The following is a 13,526-nucleotide window of genomic DNA, read 5'->3' as shown; positions in this document are numbered from 1 at the left end:
ATTCACCCCAGAAAATGTTGCAGGAGTGATTCATCTCTGCGAGTAGATCCACTGTAAAGCAACTCAGGCACTCTCGCTTCACTGTGGTGAAAATCCAGGAAATGTAGCCCACCCCGATCCTCACAGACCACCTGTCTCATCCTGATGGGTTTTCAGGGACGGTGGAGGGAGATAGATCGTAAAGGATGGAGGGTGATGGGGGGAGCGAGTGTTCCCAGTAATGGCCCTTATGTGAATAATTTAAACAAGCCATGGAAACACACAGGGATGGACATGTGCTGGAGAAAGCACTATAGTAAAGGAGTGATTGACAACAAGCACCTAAATCCCTGTGGTGATCGTAACCGAGAGGGAGGAAAGACAGAGATGTGGGGCACTGCATAAGTACGTGTATCAATCAATACATAGACAGATGGAGATAGAGCGAGAGAAAACAGAGTGTTATTGAGTAACTTAAAAGTAGTCCACACAGCTGACATACAGAACGTTGATAAATAATGGACAGTCTCCTTCAACACTGCCTCCTGTCCTGTGCGTACCTCTCTATAAATAGTCCCAATGATACGGACGATGGAAGCTTTTCTCTCTGACCCTTCGGCCCTTTATTTCCCATGGCCGGTCGCTCTGGGAGGGGTGAATTTGTACGGACATGCAATGTCCCCAGACAAACTGTGCATGGACTCGAGCTGACCTCAGGGTGGTAACACAATGACTGCTGTGTGAACAAAGCATGATAGGTCCAGCCTGCTCTAGTTTTGACTGACAGGACGGACGGGCCCCGAAGTAGGTCGGTACACCTTTAGTCTTTAGTCCAGCTACCAGCGAGGTCATACATTAGGAGAGATACACTATATATAAAGTGTATAACAATAGTTTCACCAGATTTAACAATAGTTTCACCAATGAAAGCAGTATTAATCGAGAAACCTTGAAACCAGGACTATAATTGTACCTCTGAAATCTATAATCTCCTGGGTAGCATTGCTCCACAGATGGGTAAGTGTCAGTCAACCACTTCAGTCTATCAACATCTGGATGGATGACCATGAAATTCTGTCTCGACAATGATGGGATGTCTATCAATCTAGCGCTTATACAGGGTCCATTCATGGAGGCGGTAGGTTTAATAGGCCGATCCAGCAACAGATTGCAGGGACCCCAAGGGGATCCCAAGCCAGATGGGCTACGTAGTCCCCTCCGGCAGGTTCTGGATCTGCCTCAGGGTCTCCTATCAGTTGGATGTGCCCAGTAAACCTCCAAAGGAAGGCTCCCAGGGGACATCCCGATTGGATGCCTGAACCACCTCAGCTGGCTCCTTTTGATGTAAAGGAGCGACATCTCTACTTCGAGCTCCTTCTCAAATGTCCAAGCTCCTTACCTTATCTCTAAGACCAATTCTTTTGGTCACAACTCAAAGCTTATGACCAGAGATGGATTGGAAAATCAAGAGCTTGGTCTGGTACAGTGTCCGCAATACTGCCGACGCTGCACCAGCCCACCATCTCACGCTCCATTTTTCCATCACTCATGAACAAGACCCAGAGATACTTGACCTCCTTCGCTTGGGACAGCAACTATAGGACGACGTTCTGTGCATTTATGGCTCCCAGACCAAGAATCCCACTGACTCCCTTGAGTTTCTATTGGTTGAATTGCCATCTACTGCAGGATGAATCATCTAGCTCCGTCATCAGGTCATTAGCCTCTCTCTCTCTCCATGTTTCCGCCTCTTATCTGTCAAATAAAGGCAAATATGTCCCAAAGAATAAGCAACATACATTTCCAATGAATTATATGTCTTGCTCAAAGACACAACACGTGGTAAGCAAGAGTCAAACCACCAACACTATGAAGCTCTACCACCTGAAGTACAGCTTCTTCTTGTATGTACTTCAAACCTGTCACAAAAATCTATTTTCAATCGATGCCGCTAAAGTGTCTGCTGAAGGTATGACGTCTTGATGGTTCTATATCTATACTGGTAGCTGTGGTATCCTGTTCACACAAAGGTTGTTCATTGAATCCCACTGTCTGAAGGTGAGATATGTGACGAGGATAAAGCCATTGTGGAGGCAAAGTGTATGCTATCCTCTGCCAGCCTGAGAGAAAGAACCCTAATGACAAGAGAGAACAGACCTCAAAATGAATTTCATCATCGGCAGATGGAAATGAAAGAGCTTTCAACGAGAGAAATGAAATGAGACAGAAGAGAGGGAGGGGGAAAAAAATGTGATGGATCAGACAGACATGGTGACAGGAACAAAGACACGAGGAAGCCGAGATGAGAAGCTGGTCAGGAGGGAGGCTCTATTCCTGTGGCCTAAAATGTCTCGATTCACTGTCAACGCGACTGACAGAGCGGTGCACGACAGAACGAGAGATATACTTTGCTTTTAACTGTGTTTGCACGTCTTATCCTGCGTCTGTTTGGGTAAAGTTTGTTGTGCAAGTTGTCAGAAATTAATGTAAGATGCAATACACACATGAATGTAGAGGCAGTGTATGGGTGTCAGTAGAACAGACTGCATAAAACATGGACGTAGTATCCTAGTATCGCATGGTCAGTCAACAACATCGATGTAAAGTTTTGAAGACACTCTCTGTCTGTACGATGTGGCATTGCTGCTGCACAGGGACAAATAGGAACAAGATCAGTGGCATTTTAAAATAAAGTTAATCAAGTCAAAGACTGTTACATATGAGCACAGTGGAAAGTACTATAGAGTCTGAGTTCTATAGCGCCCTCCAGAAACACACAAACTTAGGTTGTAAGTAATTCATTCACTTTTTTTTTCCCAATGGAAGAGATGCTGAAGTCCAAGATCAGTGCAGTGAGATCAACCTATTTGAGCCGTTTGGCAACTGTCTACTTCGTTTGTTGTGATAGTCGGCTTCTAAAACCTCTGGAAAATTCATCCCTCTGAGTTCCTTGGGAGTATTTCTTACTGCAGCAGCGTTTCTACCCAAACTCTCTTCACAGAAAGTCCTTGACTACACTCAGGTCTCAGGACTGAAGTATAAAATAAAAATCTGTGGAGGCGTTTTATTGTTTGCTTTTGGGTATTTGTTCTTGTAGGTTCATGATATGAGTGTTTTGTTCTGTTATTCTCTGTATTTGAGTCCTGTGTACGTGTGGATAACTTTAAAATATCGACTCACGAACCTGACAAAAATATTGTTGGACGCTGACGTAACTGACCTGGTCTCACCGTTTCAAGGTATGTATGTAAAAAACAAAACGTCCAGGTGAACGTGTGGTTAAAAAGAAATCTAACTAGCAGAACACATGTTTTAAGTTGCATATATATGAGTCACATTTTAAGTAGGAGTCCAGTGCTGGGAGTGACAACTGAATATGACATCAACTTAACCAAAAGCTCTTTGCTAATCTGAACTCAGACTGAGTCACAGAGGTCATGCTGAGTTTGACTGTGTTAACTTCAACGACTCAGACTTAATTACCTGCTGTCTGAGTTTCCATTGGATTGGAGACTCCTATATTGGTCACAGGCATGAATTTGCGTTTGAGTGACTGTCGGTCTTCTGTTTAGTGGACTGGCACCTCGTTCAGGAATGTCTTTTGTCCATGTGTTTGTCACATGAGGGCCAATCCTGACCTTATTAATTCACATCTTGAGAATTATTTGTTGGCTTGTCTTGCAGAGACAGATAAAATGACCCAACATTACTCATTTATCTTCAGTATGCAGCAGGTAACTTAGCTTAAACAACTGGAAACACGAGGAGCAATCAACACCTCTAATGTTAAACTAATTAACACATTCTATAGTGTTGTTTGATTTGTATAAGAAGCCAGGTGTAAAAATATCACATTGTGGTATTAAAGGACGTTATGTGCTGGAATGTACATGGTGAGGTTGCCAGGCAACCAGTTGCCGAAGCTAACCAGTTGCTAGCCGTAGCTTCTCATTTACAGTACAGGCATGAGAGTTGGAAATGTTTTCTGTTTTTTCCCTCTGATGTCCTCCGGCATGCTCCGCCTCAACTTTTACTGATGGACAGTGAAGTAAACTGCTGCCAGCTGTAGCTGCTGTTAGCTCAGTTTGTTAGCTGAAGTGCCCGGACTACGAGTCCAGAGCACTGGGGGAGTGTTAGTGTTTGTACCACAGGCGTTTTGGACCACCAGGAAGAAGAAGAGGTTCATAGCCGTGGGAATGTTGACAAGGAGCAGAGCTGGTGTCGTGCCAGAACAGGAGCTGGGCAAGTGGGCAATGTAACCTGGCTCAGCAGCCTGAGCTGCTGTTAGCTAATGTTAGCTCAGTTTGTTAGCTGAGGTGCCCGGACTACGAGTCCAGAGCACTGGGGGAGTGTTAGTGTTTGTACCACAGGCGTTTTGGACCACCAGGAAGAAGAAGAGGAGGTCTACAGGCGAATACTGATTGGGAGTGGAGCCAGTGTCGTGCCAGAACAGGAGCCGAACAAGTGGGCAATATAACCAGGTCCCACAGCCTCTATGGACATGATGGCAGAGGAAAAAGGACAGAAAAGGACGTCAACTGGGAGGTACGGGAGAATGTTGTTGGGGAGTCGAGCCAGTGTCGTGCCAGAACAGGAGCTGGGCAAGTGAGCAATGTAACCTGGCTCAGCAGCCTCTATGGACATAATGACAGAGGAGAAACGACAGAAGAGGATGTCATATTAATGATATATGACAAACATTTGAGCCCAATCACATCTCACCGATGTTTATCTGCCTCTCGACTGTCGTCCTCGTCTCAAAATAGAAAGAGGACACAACACACACAGACTGTTTAAATGTTAACTGGTGAATATGACTTTGTGAGCTGTCTCTTAAGAAGATTTATCCCACCTTTAAGAGAGCAGCGGGAGAGGCTGAGGGAGAAATTAATTCAAATGAAGGTGGGTCGGCCTCCCGAGCTGATGAGGTTTATTATTACCCCCCCTGCTTCTGAGCCTGCCGCTGATGACTGTGGTGCCACAGATGAGGATAAAATGGCTAAACACATCAATCAGCAGAGACACACAGGAGCCTCTGCTACCTGCCAGTTCGGTAGAGTTTTAATGGCCATCATAAACAGCAATAAATACATCCAGGATTAAAGAAACAACATGTAGAAACTGGTATTTTTGTGATTTAGAGCCCCCAGTTTCAGAGTATAATCCCACTGTGGTAAATATGGACAGCTGTACTCGTGTATTTGTTACGATTATATTATAAAACTAGCGAGTCGACAACTGCCAAACATCAAGCAAGGTCAACAACAGCAGACACAGCAGCCAGATAATATCACAGCAGTCAGCCCAGCTCGGCGTCTGTCTTTCAGCCTTTTATTTCACCAAGCTCTCACCAACCACTAAAAGTCAGTCCCACATTTACTCTTGTCTTGCTCGCTCACTCTCTCCTTTTACTCTCTGAGCTTCCTCCGCCAACGTCCTCTTCTGTCATTTATCCTCTGTTATTATGTCCATAGCTCCTGTTCTGGCATGACACTGGCTCGACTCCCCATCAACATTCTCCCATACCTCCCAGTTGACGTCCTTTTCTGTCCTTTTTCCTCTGCCATCATGTCCATAGAGGCTGCAGGACCTGGTTATATTGCTCACTTGTTCGGCTCCTGTTCTGGCACGACACTGGCTCCACTCCCAATCAGTATTCACCTATAAACCTCCTCTTCTTCTTCTTCCCGGTGGTCCAAACCTCCTGTGGCACAAACACTAACACTTCCCCGGTGCTCTGAACTCGTAGCCCAGGCACCTCGGCTAACAAACTGAGCTAACAGCAGCTACAGCTGGCAGCAGTTTACTTCACTGTCCATCAGGAAACTCTGTAAATCACAGAGAGTTGAGGCGGAGCAGCCGGAGGGAAAGCCAGAAAACATTTTCTCCATAAAATATGATCCAGTTTCACCAGAATCAGTGAAATAGTTGGTGCTGTGTGACTTAGTGCCGTAAAGCGTTACGTACTTCTCGTGGGTGATCGTACCCGGAGCACAAAGTTACAAACAATGAATGACAGAGAAACCATTCACCTTTATTGGATTACAAGTCAGCGTGACATCAACAAGAGAGAAAATGTTGCTTTAAATATATAATATTGTAAAAATAGAAACCTTGTTTTCTATAAACCGGCATTTGTTAGCGAGGTAATTATTGCTTTTTTTAAATCCATTCATCTTCGCAGGCAGATTCAATTTAACTAAAGATAACACATTAAAATTGGACTTGGCGTGGCACAGCTTAAATTATTTCTATCAACAACTGTTTAAATCATCGCAGTCAGCCAATTGAATTGACACACTCTCTCTGGAAAGCCTCCACTCAGACCCAGATGGGTTGGGGAATCATTTGTCTGTGAGGGAATTTATTTACGTTAAAAATAAAAAGAGTCTGGATGAAGATTCTTCTCAGGCAAAGCACGTTCAAGGATAAATCTATGGGAGCTCTGTGTGCTGCACATTTATACGTTGAACTGCTGAATATATAACTTTTTAAGTAATTAGACCCACGTAGCCCGCTCCGAGAAGTTAAAATCCCACAGAAGCAAACGGTAATTTTGTTTCCTTTTATTTTAAAGCTCCCCACAACTTAATGAGAAAATGTTTTCTGGGCTTTTGCTCCCTGCAGAGCGTGAGTGCCGTTTATAGAAATGTCCTTTAACTGTTCTTTAAAAAAAAAAAAAAAAACCCAGCCGTGATGCATTTTGTTGTCTGGAGCAGTCAGACAGTTGCAGCTTAATTGTGTCTGTGCCACAGCGAGCAACCCCGGCCAGCAAAACCAGCTCCTTCATTTAGGAAGCGAGCGAATACAACCTGCGTGACTGACAGAGGCGGGACTATATTTAGATGATATTAGTCACATCTAAACACAAACTCTCCTCGATCTGTGTCGGAGGACCTCAAACACAGAGTGGTCATATTCGAGGCCCTTCCCAGCTTCCAAGCTGCTTTTCCAGCTGGGTGGCTCTGAGCCGCAGGAAGCCATTTCAGCTTGACAGGGCAGACAGAATCAAAGGCAGAGCGGAGAGGAAACACACACACACACACACACACACACACACACAGCAGAAAACACACAACCAGTCGCATCCAACCCTGACAGGAGAGAGGAGCAGCACTGACCACACACAGGCAGCTCCACTGCTCAGCTGTGTGGGTTTTTTTAGAGGTGCATTTATGGGCATGTACTGCGAGAATAAGTGCAATAAGAAAACATGGAACCTTGCTACAATGTCTGGGTCGCTGTCTGCATGTAATGTCTAATTTCAGCCCACATCGTGCAAATCAAATCTGCAGGCAGAGGAAGGCAAAAGGAGAGCTAAAGGAATAAACACAGAGGAGTGTTGGTGCTGTTGATGTGTAGGAGGAGGAGGAGGAGGTGGAGGTTTCAAAAGCTGAGAGCTGTCTGAGCTTCCTTCTTTGGGTGTAGCAGCTGAAGTTTGTTTCTTTTCTACAGTTTGAGTCTGAGATTGGTGCAACCCATTTTGTGTTTATCAGATATCGGCTATTTAAAGCTACTACAGCCCCTTTTTGTTGATACAAGAAGGATGGCACGGCGTGTTCTCTCATCTGATTTATGTCCTCCAATAAAGACTGGAAGTTCAGCAGTGCAAAAAAAGTTTAACTTTGTCTGGGCATTCGTTGGATGATGACAGAACGCTGAATTTTTGTCTCAAATCTCTAATTTATTTGGATTTTGCAGCAATTACAGTACTGCTGTGAACCGACTATTGTTTGTTAACAAATTTAATAAACCATAAAGAAAATTCACTGGCTGAACGTACACTATAAAGAGAAATCGTGAAATTCACAGAAAATAACTTTTACAGTAGTTTTCAGTTTTGTTTTGTTTTTTTAATAAAAAATTTGTAAAATTACGGACATTATCTGTAAATTAACAACCAAACAGTTATTATATAATATCATGCCAATAATTATACGATATAATTAAGTTATTTAATATTTAATATGTTTTTTTCTGCTTTCTGAAACCACATCTCTGTAAAATGTAAATATCTGTAATTAAATGTGTCTCATTATATTTTATTTATTTATATTGTTTATGTTTTTAAAGAAATTCTTATTGTTTTTTTTATGTGAATTACTCTGTAACCTGTAAATTCAGGGATATTTTGATATTAATTTGAATTATGATCGATCAGTCATCTGGCCACTCGTTTTATGATTTTGTTTACAATGTGTACAATATCTTTCTTCTACATCCAGTCACTCGGGCAGAAACTCTCACGTGCAGATGTTTTTCCCGTTATTCTGATGATGATAAATTCAGTATTTGGTTCATCTCCTGTTCCTTTGCATGACTGGACACATTTGTATACGTGAAACATCCACACTCACAATTTTTTGTCACCTAGAATCAAAGAAGTAATTCCTCTCTGTTTCCCCATCGCTCTGGCTGTCACTACCGCTTACCGTTCCCCTCACCCATCGCCAGAGAACTCGGTCTCACCTCTTCGTCTCTCTCTCTCTCTCTGTACTCGGGCTGCACAACAAGTGTCTCTTTCTTCCTGCGACTTACAAAGAGCCACATTCATAGAGCCGAGAGAGAGAGAGGAGGAGAGAGAGAGAGAGAGAGAGAGGAGGAGAGAGCTTCACACTTGCACTGTGTTTCCTAAGTGATAAATGATCAACAAACCAACAGAGAATGTACGCTACATGAGTCAAAGCCACGGGGAGTCAACGCTAAATGTTAGATTGTGTGTAGTGTATGTCTGCTTGTGTGCGTGCAGGATTGTGAGCTGTCACCCTCCATTACAGACACTAAATACTTCAGCTCCAACCGCTCTGACAGTCTGTGGTTGCAGCCCACTGAGACTCCGGATGGAGGTCCCTCTTTCTAACTTTTTCTTTGGCTCTTCTGCACTAAGTGGTAACTAACAACACATGCTTAAAGACAATCAGCACAGGCCCACAGGCTCCTGAATTAGCAGCGGCGGAGGATGCGAGTGGGGAACGTGCGTGGACTGGTAAACGGGTGGGAGGGAGGCTGATGACGCCTCCCCGTCAGCCTCGCTGTGACCCTGGATGACTCCAACAGCACCGCCGCGGCTCCGGCAGGGTGGCAGCAGAGGAGATTAACACCGAGGTGAACCAACAAACAAACAAGCAAACAAACCATCGCAGACCAGAAATGATCCTGAATGGTGGACACTTTTCTCGCAGCTGGCCTCCTCCTGCCCTCAGCGAGGTCCTCGCTGCCCTTCACAAAGCTCCTTTGTGGGTGGAGTAGTGATGGCAGACTGCATACCACAGCTTTAGTGTATATTCTTACAGAGGTACAGTATGTGAGAGCTACGAGGCAGAGAAAGAAACAAGGAGTAGACTATGATTCACAGGGAGACAGAATTACTGGAATTATTTCCCTCCCGTTCCTGATACCGAGAGGCCTATCTGGCTGCATGTTTCCACACTGATAAAAACAGAAATCCATGACAACCTTGGTGTGTGCGAAGAGCCCACACTGGCTGATGGCACAAAGCCTGGACAAACATAAGAGACAACTGTCACCAGAGACAGAGTCTGCTCTGGACAGAGGCCACAGTGCTGCTCCTCTCTTCACACTCGCTCTCTCATTGCAGCGGGTATTTATTCATATGCAGAATAATATTCTATTACAGCGCCTCTGAAATGATCCCTAATTAAACATGTCACAGGTTTTCACAGCCTCAGACAATGGCTCAAAGATTAACAAGGCTTAATCGTAGACAGTAGAAGGAGGCTAATACTGCAGTTTAATGTTTTATACAAAGCCGCACTGGCAGCAGCTGAAGACCTACAGGTTATTCCAGGCAACTGTTGACTGATTAAAAAAAGCTACAATACACTTTGATGCAACGATAACAAACTTTGCAAAGTATATCATAAGATGAATTGATGATATATTTTTGGAAACTCATCTGGATTCATCCTTCGTACTAATGTTGATATTAAAGTCATTAGGGTTCATCCTCTGGGATCCATGGGTATCTATGTACCAAAGGTCATGACAATCCAGCCAACAGTTGTCTAGATATTTCCCTCAAAACAAAGGCTTCGTGGTGGAGCTAAGCAAAACGTTAGGGGATCTCTCAAGTCAGCGGAGTCTATCCTCTGAGGACCATGAATGTCCGTACAAAATTTGACAGATTTAGCAAATCTGCCATCATTTCATCAATAAATCATAGAATTGAAATGATGATATACTTCAGAAACTAAACAGAGAGGCACATCAGAGGTTACAGTTTGAGTGAAAAGGACAACATCATCTGCAAAAAGTAGAAAGGCCACATATATATAGTCATACGAGACAATCCTCAGACTAATTTCATCCAATAGTTGTTGAGACTCTCCATTAAAAAACAAAAAAATCATGGTGGCCTTCAAGGAAATATCAGCCAAAGTCATCAGGATTCATATTTAGACGCCAATCCATCTGTTAGATGTCGATATTTCACTCGGTAGGTGAAGACTTTCTCCTAGTCCCAATTTTAAAAGTAAAGGTCATTAGGGTTCATCCTCTGGGCTCCATGACAATCCAACCAACAGCTGTAGAAACATTTCACTTAAAACAAATGGCAAGGTGGAGCTAAGTGAAAGGTTCTCTCAAGTCATGGTTTGGGGTCTATCCTCTGAGGACCATGAATGCGTGTACAAAGTTTCATGAGAATCATTCTAACAGTTGAGATATTTCTGTCTAGACCAAAGACTGACATCATCTGTCCTTGGAGCCACACTGTTAGAAGAGCTTTTCTAACATTCATTGTTCCCCACGGTTATTAATTAGTTTGTTTCTCTCTAAAGCAGCAACAAAGTTTTTGATTCTAACAGTTGCATTTTGAACCTCTCTGACAGGCCTTGTATGTTAATTTGATTGTTCCAGTGCACAAGCAGAACTTGGACGTGAATTGTCAACTCCAGGCGGCGGTCCAAAAGTAGCATTTGGACTAGGCAACAACAAATGCTGCAACCAAGACACCACTGCTTGCATAGTAGACTATCAAATCGCCATGGATACAGGACTCCCAGCCCAGTTTTACCAGTACAACTCTGTGGTTTGATCCCACCATCCTGCCTGCACTGATGAACAAATGGTTGCTTGTATTTTTCGAATTGGAGCTACCCAACTGTAGCTTCGTTGGCAGCGGCTGATGCTATCTCCACTTTTGTGTTCACTCCAGTTTGTATTGGCGACTGGTCTGTTGGTCCATTGACAATAAACATGTTTACCGTGTTGGCTTCCATCCAATCAGGGACAGGATTGTGTGCAAAGTTAGAAAAGAAAACCCATGCTCCTTCAGTGAAATAAATCACAATGCTATAACACCAACACAACAAGGATTTCTTAAAGGTTTATGTCCTCCACACCTCACGGCTCCCTGGGTGTTAACAAAGTGCATTTTTCCCCCACCACCCCTCGAGGTGCTGCAGAGTCATCATGACAGACCTTATCAGCGGCTCTCCAGTCCTAACCTCCTGTCATGTCCTCTGCTGAGCCATGTGCACTCAAAGACACAGTCCAGACTCCTAAAAGCTCACCTCATCGCTCACTCTCATCCTGAATTAAAAGGGCAACCGGCAAGGACACGGAAGGGATTTTACATGAACAATAGAAACATTTAGTTAGATCTAACAAGTTAGATTTTCATTTATACGGAAGATGAAGGTGAACTGTGGTCCACCATCACTATCTTGTCACGCTGCCTCATTTAATCTCTGGTGCTAATAGGAGGATTGAGTATCAGCAGGAGCTGAAACTTCCACAGACGGGCCAAAGCTTTCACTATGACCTTGCAATAAAAAGAAGCTTTTTCTTCCTTTTAATTGATGCACGTGTTCAATGCAAGGTTGCATGTCAGTCATGCCAGTTTCACAGAAAAAGAGATATTACCCAACCTTGATATCTCCTGATCCCTCAATGATGAAACAACAGCATAAATCACTGCCGTTAGCGTCTCAGGAAACAAAAGAACACTGTGTTTGAGTAGATTTATTTGCAATGACTCATGAACAGCACTTCTCATAAATTATATGACTGGTTATCACCCTGATAAGGCTACAAAAAAAAAAAGAGAGAGGGATGTCTGTTTCAAAACTAAAAACACGTCTTTAATAATACATGAACATTCTGCTTTAAAGGCTCACAGCAGAGCAGTTCAAAAGATCCATTCAGTGAGTATCAGGCCTACCTCAAGAAGACGACCTGCTGAGAAAAAAAATCAAACACCAAATCGCCACACTTGTACTCCCCTTGTCCACGGGCAATGCATTAGACAGAGCGAGATTGCACAGCTTAGATTGCCACACTGGTTTCTGCAGCATGAAAACTGCACTGCAGAACAAATTTAGAGGCCTGGATAACCTCCTGAGAGTTAAATACGACGATGCAGTCTGTTGGATTATCAAAGAAAAAACATCTGGACGTGATGTTAGACCTGCTCGATTGATAATGAACAACACAAAAATAGACATTTGTTGGAGGAAACGACGTTAGGCCTTGTAAATATTCTCTGATATATCACCCATAACATCACAACCACCTGCCTAATATTATGTAGGTGCCCCTTTAACTGTCAAAACAGCCCTGACCCATCGAGGCACGGACTCCTCTAGACCTCTGAAGGTGTGCTGTGGTATCTGGCACCAAGACGTTAGCAGCAAATCCTTTAGGTCATGTAAGTCGCGAGGTGGGGGCCTCTTAGCATAGTGCATCCTGGTGCCATGGGTTCCCCAGGTAAGCAAGAGCACCCACGTGATGTAGAAGAAAACTAGGCCACCTTCTTTTTCACTGGCTCCAATCTAGTTCTGAAGGCGCTTTCGGGCAGCGGACAGGGGTCAGTATGGGGCGTCCTGAATGGTCTGCAGCTATGCAGCCCCAACAAACTGCGTTTTTTGGTGCTTTTTGAACCTTTATTTGAAAGTAGCAGCTGAAGAATGAAAGGAAAGTGGGAAGACAGAGAGAGAGGGGGAATGACATGCAATAATGGGCCACAGGTCGTTATCGTACCCTGGGTCACTGCAGCAAGGACTCAGCCTGAGTTCATGGGGGTCTTGGTCCCGGTTGCTCTACCGGTGAATTTTATCAATTTGAGCTACAGCAGCTCTTATGTCGGATTGGACCACAAGGGCCAACCTTCGCTCCCCACTTGCATCAGCGAACCCTGGCCGCCCCATCAACCTGGCCGCCGGTTCACTGCTTCATCTTCCTTGGATCACCTTCTGAGAGGTACTGACCACTGCAGACCACAAGAGCTGCAGCTCTGGAGACGCTCTGACCAAGTCGCCCTTGTCAAGGTCGCTCAAATCCTGACGCTTGCTCTTTTTTCTTGCTTCTAACGCCAACTTTGAGGACAAAATGTTGACTTGTTGTATGTAATATATCCCACCCACTGACAGGTGCCATGAAGAACAGCAGGAGAAAGTGATGTATCTCTTTAGGGTTGGTATAATCACATGAACTAATCATGGTTTCACTATATAAGAAGCCACAGGCGCTCCTGATATATAATGCATTAATGTATTCATCATAATGAGTCATGCATTATGCTGATG

General features: G+C 43.9%; 1 protein-coding gene across 3 annotated transcripts in view; it reads right to left on the bottom strand.

The window, feature by feature from the left end:
• usp43b (ubiquitin specific peptidase 43b) overlaps window positions 1-13,526 on the bottom strand; it is a 73,305-nt gene that overhangs the window by 51,477 nt on the left and 8,302 nt on the right. The window lies entirely within an intron of this gene.

The sequence above is a fragment of the Larimichthys crocea genome, chromosome XII (assembly GCF_000972845.2).
Source record: "Larimichthys crocea isolate SSNF chromosome XII, L_crocea_2.0, whole genome shotgun sequence".
NCBI classification, from domain to species: domain Eukaryota; kingdom Metazoa; phylum Chordata; class Actinopteri; family Sciaenidae; genus Larimichthys; species Larimichthys crocea.
The sequence above is the reverse complement of the archived record's forward strand: the minus strand, read 5'-3'. Positions and strand labels throughout refer to the sequence as shown.